This window comes from Ambystoma mexicanum, chromosome 5p (assembly GCF_040938575.1).
Source record: "Ambystoma mexicanum isolate Mex_15411 chromosome 5p, UKY_AmexF1_1, whole genome shotgun sequence".
Taxonomy (NCBI): Eukaryota; Metazoa; Chordata; class Amphibia; order Caudata; family Ambystomatidae; genus Ambystoma; species Ambystoma mexicanum.
In genome coordinates this window covers 973,079,042-973,091,739 of record NC_090930.1, presented here as the reverse complement: position 1 = coordinate 973,091,739, position 12,698 = coordinate 973,079,042, and the positions used below count along the sequence as shown (strand labels likewise).

At 44.5% G+C, this 12,698-nt stretch overlaps 1 long non-coding RNA gene across 1 annotated transcript in view; it reads right to left on the bottom strand.

Moving 5' to 3' along the window:
* LOC138481733 (uncharacterized) overlaps positions 1-5,970 on the bottom strand; it is a 50,682-nt gene extending 44,712 nt beyond the window's left edge. Inside the window, exon 1 of the long non-coding RNA XR_011274365.1 lies at positions 5,865-5,970. This is a non-coding gene — a long non-coding RNA (uncharacterized lncRNA). The remainder of the gene's footprint in view (positions 1-5,864) is intronic.
* Positions 5,971-12,698: the final 6,728 nt, after the last annotated feature.

Genomic DNA, 12,698 nt, shown 5'->3' with positions numbered 1-12,698 from the left:
CTATCATTTGCAAATTTTAAAAATAACGCTAATATGTGGGCCATTCTCCTTCACATATTGTTTACGGATATCTGTAAAATTAGGAGGACACCAGAGTAGTGGAAAATGTCATATGTGCTGCTAATATTTAAGAAGGGCAACCGACAGTGTCCAAAGAAATATTGCTCCATTACACTGATGAATGTGGAGTCTAAAACATTTGCGGCAATTGTCTTGGAGAATTTGTCCTTATGGATTGATGAGTACTCCATTTTAGACTGCAGACAGATTGGTTTTCGGAGAGCAATGAGGGGGCTATTGATGTCCCAATTACAGAGTTTAGCTAAAACACAACTGGCAGAGCCTTTATATGTAGCCTCAATGGATTTAATGATGGCGTTTGATCTGGTTGATAGGCCCACCTTATGGAAAACCATGTGTTATTTGGGAATTGATAGAGGTCTGGTTGACATAATAATATATCTGTCCTCGGACACAGTGATGAGATTGAGGTTGAACAATAAGGGTCTCTTATCAAATGTAATAACAACGTACAATGGTTTGAAGCAAGGGTGTAGACTTGCGGCTACCCTTTTTAACCTATATGTTTACCAAGCTGGCATTGTATTAAATAAGAGTGGTTTACTTTCCCCTAAAATTGGAGGATTGTTTGTAAAATGGGTTGCCTATGCAGACGATTTCTTGCTATTCATTTGCACGAAGATTGCTCTCCAAAGACTGATTGTATCATTTGAGAAATTTATTGTGGAAAGAAAACTGACCATAAATCCTAGTAAAACAGTTATATATTGTGTTGGTCAGAAAACTATTAGACCCTCAACTCTTTCATGGGGGTGTGGGGGCCATAAAATCAAAAATGAAGCTGTACTACATTACCTAGGATATGTATTTACCAATTCTCAATCGCATGTATTTATCAAAAATATTCTTTTAATGAAAGCTAAGGAATCAGTAAACCAAATTAGGGCAATTGAAAGGAAATATGGGAAATTTACATTGGCTCCCTGTTTTCAATTTTACCGCTTAAAGGTGATACCTAGATTATCTCATGGTTTAGAGTTCTTACCTGATGCCCTGACGCCATGCCGGAAAACACTAGAAACTCTAATTTGGCGAAACATATTGTATTTTATTCCAAAATGTATTCCGTTTGAGAGGCAGACCCCTTTTCTTACTGGGCCCAGTTGCCCCCTCGGGCCCGCTGCTCTCCTCCCTCGCCGGGAGCCACCGGTCGCCGTTCCCCATTCCGGCTCCGGATTCCCCCGGAAAGGGATCTTAGTGTCCCCATGGTCTTCCCCCACTCGCTGAAACCCCCCCTTTTGCCCCCTCAAAAGCAGAGTGGGTGGGATGGGAACAGACTCTGGGGTGGTTTGGAGTGCTCCTAGGTGGTTGTGCAGGAATGGCAGCGACAGTCAAGCAGGACGAGGCACAGACTATGCTCTCTTCATCCTCCAGGGGCTCTACTTAAGCCCCCATGACTGGCAGCATAACGCCCGCTCCTGCCGCCAAAGCCCACGGAAAACTGCCTTGCCAGTCCCCGCTAGGAGCCAACTTAAACCAGGCATCTGCCTGCTCCTTCTCCCCTGGCCGCCCCCTGCCCGCCCAACCCGGCAACCCTCTAATAACAGGGTTTTGCCTTTGTTAGTTTGTTTGTTTGTTTTGTTTGTTTATTTGTTTATTGAATTTCTAATGCGCACCATACCCAGAGGTAACAGGGCGGCGCAGCAAAAAGAATGTGCAAAGCTTACAAGTTACATAGTGAGAATCACAGTGACATGATAGTAAATATAGAAGACATAAAGGTAGGTGCATTTGCAAAGTAGATACAATGGTTACAATCATAGTTTTAGTTAGAGAAAAAGTAGAATATCATATTTACAAAGGCAAACAAGTAGAGTGATCAGATACAGACGGTTATGCAGTAGTTACATAGGCAGTAATGCCTTTTGGTTGAGAATGCCACGAATCTTAGTGGATTTGAATCTGGGTACCACAAGACAATTGGCATTGATGGTTCTAGTGGGCCTGGTGGAGGATCTTCTCGACAGTTTGTCAATTAGGTAGATAGGGGCAGCATTATGTAAAACTTTGTGAGTTAAGGAGGCAATTTGTAGTTGTATCTTGTCTTGTGTGGAGAGCCATTTGTGTTGGTGTCTAATGGAGGTCATATGTACTCTTTTGTTGATGCCTAATGCTGCTCTGAGAGCATTATTTTGTAAGATTTGGAGTTTATGGATGTTGGTTTTGTTGGTACCACAGTAGAGCGCATTACAATAATCGAGTCTTGATAAGATTAATGCTCTAGCCAGAATAATGCAGTTGTCATTGGACAAGAAAGGCTTGCTCGCTCTGATCAACTTGCATGTGTATGCTGTAGTTGAGGCCAGGGATTTCACTTGTCTATTGAAGGACATAGTTGCATCCAGATAGAATCCCAAGGTTTTTACTTCGTTAGAGACTTTGATATTATTGCCATCAATGATGAATGAGGTGTATGCACGACCTAGTTTGATGATATTGGAAGGGGTACCCATAATGATCAACTCTGTCTTATCATAATTCAGGCAGAGGCCGTGAGTGGCCATCCATGCCTGAATGATGAGATAGATTCGATTCACCAGTGCCACGTCCTTGTCATGATCCCCAGAAAGCTGGAGGAGAATCTGTGTATCATTAGCATAGTTAGTGTAGGTGATACCCAGAAGGTCCAGATCGTCGAACAGAGGCTTGGTGAATATGTTGTAGAGGGTAGGTGACACGCAGGAGCCCTGAAGCACCCCACAGGTGATCGGGGACGGGTCAGCCTCTGCTGATGGGGAGAACACTCTTATTGTTCTGTCGCTCAGGAATGATTCTATCCACCCAACTGCTTCGGCGGAGAAGTGGGCTGCTGAGTCCAGATGCCTGCAGAGGACCTTGTGGTCCACCAGGTCGAATGCCGCTGAGAGGTCTAGTAATAGGATAAGGGCAGTTTTCCCACTGACTCTCAGCTCATTGATTTGGGTTTTTGGGTCTATCAGCGCCGTTTGCATCCAGTGTAACAGTCAGAAGCCTGATTGTCTAACCCCTAGGAGATTATGGAGCTCAAGGTATTTTTGTATCTGCACGTAGGCAGCTTTGTCCAGGATTTTTAGGAGAAATAGTGCCGTTGTGATAGGGCGATAGTTAGTAGCGATGAGAGGGTCTAGTGTTTGCTTTTTCAGAAGTGGGAGTACCCAGGATTGTTTGAGGTTGGCTGGGACAATTCCAGTAGAGAATGAGCTATTAATAAGTTTAGAAATTAATGGGTAGAGGTCTCTGGCCGCATCTTTTATAATGTGTGCTGGGCAGACATCACCCTTGCAGTTCGAGGGTTTAAGTGATAGAATGATTTTTTCTACCTCTAGAACAGATATTTCAGTGAAACGGAAGCTGTTATTTTGTGCCGGTGTTGTGCCATTAGGTGGCAAGGAGTTAGTCGGCTGTGCTAGTTTTAGATCATCCTTTTTGGCTTTTATTTTATTTTGTAAGGTTCTTATTTTGTTAGTAAGGGCTTGTTGAATCTCAGAACACCAGTTTTTATTTTTAGTGCATACATCAGGTGTTGGAATGGGTGACTCCAATTCTTTTAATATGGCAAATAGTTCTTTCATACTCGAGTTGGCGTTGGCCATTCGTTCATTGTAAAAATTTCTTTTTGCCAGATATATTTCATTTTTGTATTGTGTATAGATTGAGGATAGCTTGTATTTGTTCTCGCTAGATGGGCAGAGTCTCCAGGTGTTTTCACACTTTCTTTTCAGTGTGCGTAAGTCCTTTAGTTTAGGCGTAAACCACTTGTTGAGGTGTGCTTTATTTTTGCTCAGTCTCTATTTAAGTGGGGCAATTTTGTCTAAGGTGGTCCACATGATATTATTGTATTCCTGTACTAGGGTACTTGGGTCAAGGTTGTCTGGCAAGGCGTTTAAAGTTGGAAGAATATTGGGTAGCAAGTTGTCTACAGTGATAGTTATTTTGTTTCTGGTCAGACAAGGTGGCACTGTTTGTGAGCCCAGTGGTTGAGGTCTAGTGGGTGATAGTGTGATAGATACAAGGGAGCGATCTGTCCAAGATTAGGGGGCGATGGAGGTAATCGCCACTGTGCAATTGTAATTGGCTACCCAGTCTAAGGTTCTACCCTTCATGTGAGTGGGCTTGTTTACTTTTTGAGATAGTCCCAGGGTTTCCAGGGCGTTGGCAATTTCCTGGGCATGTTTATCTGCTGGGTCATTGAGACCTAAATTAAAGTCGCCTAGCAACAGAAGTTGGGAGGTAGGCTTGAGGTTATTTGCGAGAATATTATTCAAATCCTCCTCAAATGAGCCTAAGGGACCAGGAGGTCTACAGATTACGTGCATGGTAAGTGATTGGGAGTTCTTTAATGGTACTTTGGCAGAGAGGATTTCACAGAAAATAATAGTTTGATTAGGGATTCTTCTGATAGAGAGGTTTTCTTTAGATATAATGGCAATTCCTCCGCCATGGGCATCCTCCCTATCTCGTCTAGAGATGGTATAGCCTTCTGGGATGGCAGTCGTGAGCGCTGGTCCGGCGGCTTTATGCAGCCAGGAGTCAGTGATGGCCAGGAAATCCAGGTCATTTTCAGTGATTAGGTCAGATATATCAATGGCATGTGCTATGAGGGATCTCACATTGAGTAAAGCTCCTTTAATGTGGTGATCCTCTGGGGCTTTAGTCGAATATGTAATGTGGGTCTTCGGGGTCAGATGTGTCATCGGGGCTATATCTGATGGCGTGGCCTGATTGCATAGTGCAGATGGTGGGGGGATCTATTGGTGGAGTTAGGAAATCCACCATCAAGAAGGTTTGTTTTCTTGTTTGTAGGTGGAAGGGACCTAGTTAGGGGTTCGTACAGTTTAGGAAGTCTGGCACGCAATTTGAGGTTTCTCATAGCTGTGGTGGAAGGGGCTGAGGTATAATGTCCAGTGTCCGTGCACATAACCATGTAGGTATTGGTGGCCATGATTCGGTTGTTATATGGGGCTGCACTGGAGATCTCTATTGTGTGTCCCTTAGAGTTTTTTATGAGACTAAAGATCAGGAGTAGTAGTGCAGCGAAGGTATGGTAGATGAGACTTGGGCCTGTCATGGTCTAGCAATAAAGAAAATGCAGGCTCTAGATAGGTATAAGATAGAATGCCAAGGCTGTCAATGATCAAGCGGCTGACTCAAATAAACTGCAAACTTCAGCACAGGATAGATAAGTAACAGCGGTGCAACCACAGTGGGCTAAAAGCGGTGCAATCACAATGGGCTGAAAGCGGTGTAATCACAATGGGCTAGATTCAGTGCAATCACAATTGGCTAAACGCGATGCAATCACAATGGGCTAGAAGCAGTGCAATCACAAAGGGCTAGATGCAGTGCAATCATCTCCTCCCATAGCGTCAATACTTACTGCACCCATGAGGCGAATTTAGTACTCTGTATGTGTACCCACTGGCCCTATCACTGGAGTCACATTTAGCCACTCATGGCTTCTTTTGTTATGTCATCAGCACTTTGCCTAATGGGATGACTTGTAATTTAACTTTATTGCATTATAAATTTAAGCCTAAACACCCCATCATTCAGAGTTTTGTTGGATAAAAAGTAGAGAATTAAAAGTTCGCTGATGACATGAGGCCGGCAGCTGGCAATTACGGAACACAGCATAATCCAACATAAATCCTTGCTTCTGAATCTGCCAGTGGAGTGGATTGTGTAAAGCGGATACATAGGCCCCGATTCATGGAAATATTTGTGCGGAAAATCAGGGACTTGTACACGGAATCGCACGCAAGTCACCATTCGTTGATTCATGGAACACAATGCACGGGGCTTACCTGGGACTTTGAAGCAATCCCTGCAGGTCCAACACGTCACTGCGACACCACGAAGGCTGTGCGCGAGTCTCCCAGTGAAGGGCTGGCTGGGCCTGCACAGGCACCTAAAAAGGGGGCGAAACATGTGGAAGGAGGAAGAATATGTGAAAATGTGGGCGTTATGAGGGACGTTCCACAGTCAAACAATCGTACCGCCCATACACGTGCAAAAAAAAACATATTCATGGAATTGAACAAGGCTCGCCCACGTGCAAAGAAATACATGCAAATCCTGAAACACCTACGTCACGCGATAGCAGGCGTAAACATCAACGCGCACACAAACAAATGCATAAAAAGCATGCACGATCAACAAACACACGTATACAGCCATGATGAATTCACCATTTGTTGCAGCAGTCATCCTGGGACACCGCAGGAGGAGGAGGATGGTCAGGGCCCAGAACTTCCACCCAAGGACCTGCCATTTTGGGATGCCTGATAACCAGGTCTATGGCAGGTATAGGCTCCCCCCCATATCATCCTAGACCTGGTCACAGAGTGGGAAGATGACCTCACATCACCCACCCTGTGCTCCCAAGCACTGGGCTCCTTGCAAAAGGGGCACACTATACTGCTTTTATTGGCCACTAGCTCATTCCAGCAGACCACTGCCATTGTTGGAGTTATTTCACAAGCCACACAGTCACGCTGCCTACAACAGCTGTTGGCAATAATAACAGCACGTCCTTCTGTGTGCTGGTATATCCATATGCCCAGAACACCTTTGGAATGGCAAGCAGTGGTCCAGGATTTTTATGGGGTGGCGCACATCCCAAAAGTGCTAGGTGCCATTGATTGCACCCATGTTGCTTTACGTCCACCTCGAGCAACAGAGCACATCTAACGCAACCGGAAATACTGGCACTCCATCAATGTTCAGGTTGTGTTTGATGCCAAGGGCATCATTACTTCAGTCTATGCAAACTATCTTGGCAGCACCCATGATAATTACATCTTTACGATGTCCCCCCTACACCGGGCCCTGGAAGCTGGGAAGCATCGCAACATGTGGCTCATCAGTGAGTAGAAATGTGCATGCGCATGCATGCATGCATGTTGCACACAGATAAATAGACACCATAACAAATGACAATGACAACTATTCTCACCTCTACAGGGGACAGTGCCTAGCCTCTCAGCACATACATGACGACGCCAATACGCAACCCCAAGACACCTGCCCAGTTAAGATACAACACTGCCCATATTGCAACTCGGGGCATAGTAGAGCGCACATTCTGAGTGCTCAAGTCGCGTTTCCGCTCCGTTGACCCCTCTGGTGGTGTGGTGCTATATGCACCACCAGTAGTATGCAGGATCATTGTGGCAGCATGTGTCCTGCACAATGTTGCAACACAGCATGGCGTCCCGTTGGTGTAAGTGATTTCAATCTGGCACACACCCAAGTCAATGCCTAGCGTGTAATGCACAACTGAAATCCTTATTTATTTTTGTCTAAAAGTTATTTTATTCTGAACGATGTACCACTCATATCAGGCCCCTCTGCTGGAACTCCCCCGGTCACACTGAACCAGGAATCAGGCTGGTTTGCAAAGTTAAAATATTTATTTATGTATTCACAATTCAATCACACTATGTTTTAATGGGTACACAATAATCACCAATGAGGTGACGTAACTCTAGATAATCTTTTTAATACACAAGGAGTAATAGAGAGCTAAACAATTCAGCACAGAAATAATACGTTTGTGTGTGTGTTCAGAACAAATAGCAGTGTGGTTACTATTTCCCCCTGGATACCCCTCAACCCCCCAATAGGCAATGTAAAGAGATAGGGAGAGAGAGCAGGTATTCAGGAATGGCAGAATTCAAACAAAATATCAATCCCAATTTCCCCCCAACAACACAAGAGAAAAACAGAATTGATTGGTAAGCGGTCAGAATGGTTTTAAAGTTATTTTGAGAATGGATTGGGTAGAAACACTAAATATGGTTTAAATTGCTGAAATTGTTTAAATTCTTATGGGAGCCGCTTTGGATAGTTGCACACAAACATTAGCAATGATTTGATACTAAGAAACAATTTGAAATCTTAAAATTAAGGTCGGAAGCAATCAAAAGCTGTTTTACACGTGTCAGAATGTACCCAAAATGAAATTCGCTGCAAACCTTTCAGTGTGCGGTAATCACGATTACGGGATAACCGTATGGATCTGGGACGCAGTTTTAGATGTGAATTAAAGCTGTGGGTGTTAACTACAAGCAGACGTTTAACCTTTGTTTCTAGCACACGAATTGAGGACGATATGGATGTTTTAGTGGAGGTCATTTTTCTCAGATAGGCACAAGAATGGGAAACAAGAATGCACTTTTAAAAGACAAATGGGATTTCTTACACTAGATTATGACTATAGAAAAATAGAATGCCACACATGAATCTCCACAGTTCCTGGCCAGGGAAGCCTTCATGTGGTGGATACTCAATTTCTTTCTGGGATTCACTTTATTTACTTACAACACTACTGACTTGTGATTTTAGAAAACAAATAAGAGAAACTCAGCGCATGAAAAGTTCTGACAATTCAACAATACTCCTAACAATATCAGGTTCTGAAGACAAGATAGGGTGGGTTTAAGATAGGGATTAACTATGCACAGTACATATGGTAGTGATAGAGGTCTATCTATAGATACTCACTAGATATGTTTTGAAACAGAACCGTCAGGATTCTGGTCCATCAAGATTTCTGGTTAGGGAAGGGAATCTGGTTCTGGGATAGACAGCTGGGCACATCGGATTGGACTGGGTATATTCACAGCACAGCACCGGACTGGATCGGATCTGCAATGGCTCTGGTCACAGCGCGGCACAGGACTGGATTGGATCTTTTGGTTCTGATGATAATTAGTTCATCAGGCAAGCAGTACAGCACAGCCCAGCTGTATTTTTTGATGCTTCTCTTAGGTTTCTGGGGTTGGTTCTGGTTCTGGAAATGTAAGGCCTAGCTGAGAATGGGTCAGCTATGCAATGGGCCTTTCTGCTTTGCCAAGTTTCTGGAATCTGGAGCAAGTAAGATGGATAGTTCTGCAGCAGCGTGCTCTGCTAGCATTTGGATAGTGGGTGAATCTGTCTGTCTTTTTCTGCCCTCTGCTGTCTCTATTTATGCTTATGATAAATGGGTGTGTTTGCTGATTTATCCTAAGCTCGCCCCTTTGACAGGGATTGGGCAAGGCCTCCTCTCTTCCTTGATAGGAGGAGTAAAACAGGGTGTCACCTTTATGGTGTGGGTTTATGAGGCCTAGAGTCCACCCCTAGCCTCTTTGGATACAATACATATTTCCACATGTGCAACCTCTATAACAACCATATATACAGATTACATATTTTGTGTAGCAGATACTCCTTCAAGCCTCGTCGCTGTGGGATCTTGTGTCTGCTTTCCACAGAATTTTGCCCTTTTCATCCGGAACACAATGTCCAATGTAGGCGCAAATTTCTACAAATGTGCGCGTTGAACATGGGCATACATGTATAAAGTTTCATACTTCTATCAGAAATACATTTTGTGTAATATCACATTTTCCCCCGTTTGCTCCCAGAACATGTCACAGAGTTCTGGCGCCTTTTCACCCGTGCATCCAGAAATTACATTAACAATGCCGTTATTTCTATATTTTGCACAATTTTACATAGTAAGTTATCAGTCTTTTTAAAATGTGTCTTTTGTCCTTGTTAAGCGGCAAATGGTTGTTGAGCTCCACCCCTTTGGTCTCTCCCTGGGACCCAGGAGCATCTCCTCCCTGTTTCTCCTGGGCAGAGGCCATTTACGACCCTTCACGCCTCGCATTTCCTTTAGCTGGAGGATGTCCATTGTCTTCTTCCCCACTTCAGACCAAATTCTTCCCCCACCCTATAATCATCACATAGGTGTGATTTCCTGGTGGAGAGGACTTGAGGGAGAGGCCTTGACTGTGTGGGGAAAGCTGTTATTCCAGTTTGCATGGCTTTTACCGAGGCTTAAATTTAAATGTTAATTCTGTTGCATTTTTTCTTAGCTTACAACAAACTTGTGGTTTCAAACTAGCAGCTAGAACACTTATTCCAGATTCTAAACCATTGGCTCAAACAATTACAACATAGGTTACTCTCAGGAACAGGCTACTTAGATTGCAACATTTGATTTCAGTTTAAACAGGTTAAAGTGTATCATGCCAGCTTCTGACAGCTGTCATTGAGGCGGCCGAGGGTACTGCGCTTAGATTTTGACAGATTCCACAGGCAGGCAAATTTTGCTATGGATGTTTCTTTATACTCTCAGCTTTTCAGGATATTAAGTTCACAATGATTTCTTGAACTAAGTGAATTGTAGCACCCACCAAGCAATAATTCTGGATGTTTAAGGGTGCTTTCTACTGGCATTCTGCAGTTTCAGCAACCAAGAAAAAGGATTTAAAGCAAGATTTTGGGGTTTCCTTTAGCAGAGCCCTGCTTTTCCCTCTGTACTCCGTTTTCATTTGTGGTGGAGCCCAGTGATATGTTCCAGGAGTGAGATCTCTGTTCCACCACTGACAACATGCGTGGTAGATTGGGCAGCCATCTTTTTGTGCTTTGCATAGCACGATTTTCAGAGGTTTTGGCGCGCACAAGGGTTTACCGGCCATTTTGATGTTACTGGCACCATCAGAACACAGTGATGCCGCATAGCAGAGCAAAAGTGGGTTGAATCATCCCACAGAGCCCACCCTCACGATTTCAGTTTGACCACCCGTCAAGGGGAAGTCGGGAGATTGGGATGTTCTTTCTTTCTTTGGTCCAGGTAGAGAAGGTCATCTGCTTCTCCCATCAGTGCTGGATCAACAGGTTCTCCTCACCGGTTCTGGATGGGAGGATGGAGCGATACCCCAGGCCCCTTGGGTCTTTCCTGAGTGGTCCTCCTTGGTACTTCAAATCCTTGGTTTCAGTGCTATGAGACAGAACAGAGCATGGTTATGGAATTTACCCCACTACTATTCATGTAGTGGGGCAGATGCACACATTGAATATAGTTTACAATATCCTTGCCTATATTTCCTAATGATTTTGACAGGTGGAATGGTTTTAAAAGTTGGAATTTTCTAGGGGACCGGAATGTCCCCCTCTGTGTTTCCAGTTGGCTCCTCTATTTGCCGCAGAGTATGCCTGGGATGGCAGCTCTTCAGCTGGTTGGTGTGGACCCACTTGTCTTCCCCTTCTGCCAAACTGCCCTCGGGGATGCAGATTTTGTAGGCGACTGGTGAGATTCTGTCTACAATTTCAAAAGGACCCCGCCAAGGAGGGAGGAATTTGAGCTGTTTGGCTTGGTTCCTTTGGAAATTGTACAAATAGACCCGGTCTCCTACTTGGTATTCTTTTTTAGTTGTCTTAAGGTCATAGTGGGTCTTCATACTGTCTGCAGATCTTTCTAGATTCCGCTGAGCATAGGCAAAAGCATGTTGAAGGTGTTTTCTCAGATTCTCAACATACTCATGAGTTGTGGATGCATTTATCAAGGTCTGCTCTTGGGTTCTGTAGAGCAGATGCTGGGGAAGTACCATCCTTCGTCCAGTCATCAGCTCAAACTGAGACATTTTTGTTGCAGAAGAAGGGGTAGATCGGATGGTCATGAGCACAAGAGGTAATCGAATGTCCCTACTTCGCCCAGAATCTGCCACAAACATTTTAAATATGCTCACAATTGTCTTGTATCTCTCAACTCCACCACTAGAGGCTGGCCGGCAGGCAATGTGTCGTTTCCGTTTGACCCCAAGTATCTCCCACATCTTTACCCTCGGGAGGATAGCTCAGTGGCAACGGGCTTGCCTTGGAAGCAAGACGACACAGAGCACTTTAGGTTCGATTCCGGGTCCGCGCTTAGAAACCTCTGGTTATGAAGCGCGTTATAAATAACCTATCAGATCATATCATATCTTTGTCATCACTTCGCTAGTGAAGTGGCTACCTCGGTCTGACTCAATCCTTTGAGGTAGTCCAAAATGCGAGAAGATGTGGTTGATCATCTGGGCAGCTGCTGTTTCTGCCTTGCAATTTGGGGCCGGGAGACATTCCACCCATTAAGTGAACAAGCATGTCACGGTCAACATGTACTTGTTCCACCTAGAGGTTCGAATCACGGGTCCGATGAAATCGACTTGTAAATCTGACCAAGGCAGTGTCATCCCCTTCTTTTGGAGGGGAGCACGGTGTGTGAGTGAGGGTGGCTGAAACTGTGCACACACAAGACACCCCTTCTAGTATTGGTCGAGGTCCTGCCCCATGTGTGGCCAGTATGCAACCTCTCGCAAGATTTCTAGTGTCGTATGAAACCCCCGATGACTGGCTGTGGCCCCATCATGGGCGTGACTTAGCATCAAGCTTCGTAATGGGGTAGGGACCACCCACTGGTCATGGCCAGCTATGGATCTCCTCACCACCAAACCGTCTTGGATTCGGAACATTTTTGGACATTTCATCAACACTCTGAGGTCCTCTTTCCCAATGTAATCGGTATCCATCAGGGGAAAGTTCTCAGGGTCCTCAATGTGTTGATAAAATGTACTGATTTTTTAATCCCCTTTTTGAGCCATAATGCAATCAGCATCTGGGGTCTCCATACTCCATTGTGCAGTTGAGAGTTCATTGTGAGCATTTGTCTGGGACCTTGTGATAGCAGTGACCCTAACAGGGACTCGATCTTTAGTAGATCCCCTTGGATGGCTCTGGTTTTGGCCATCTGATCAGCTAGGTCATTTCCAGTTTTGTCTGGTCCCTCTACTTTAGAATGACCCTTGATCTTATTCCAGTATATGGTCATA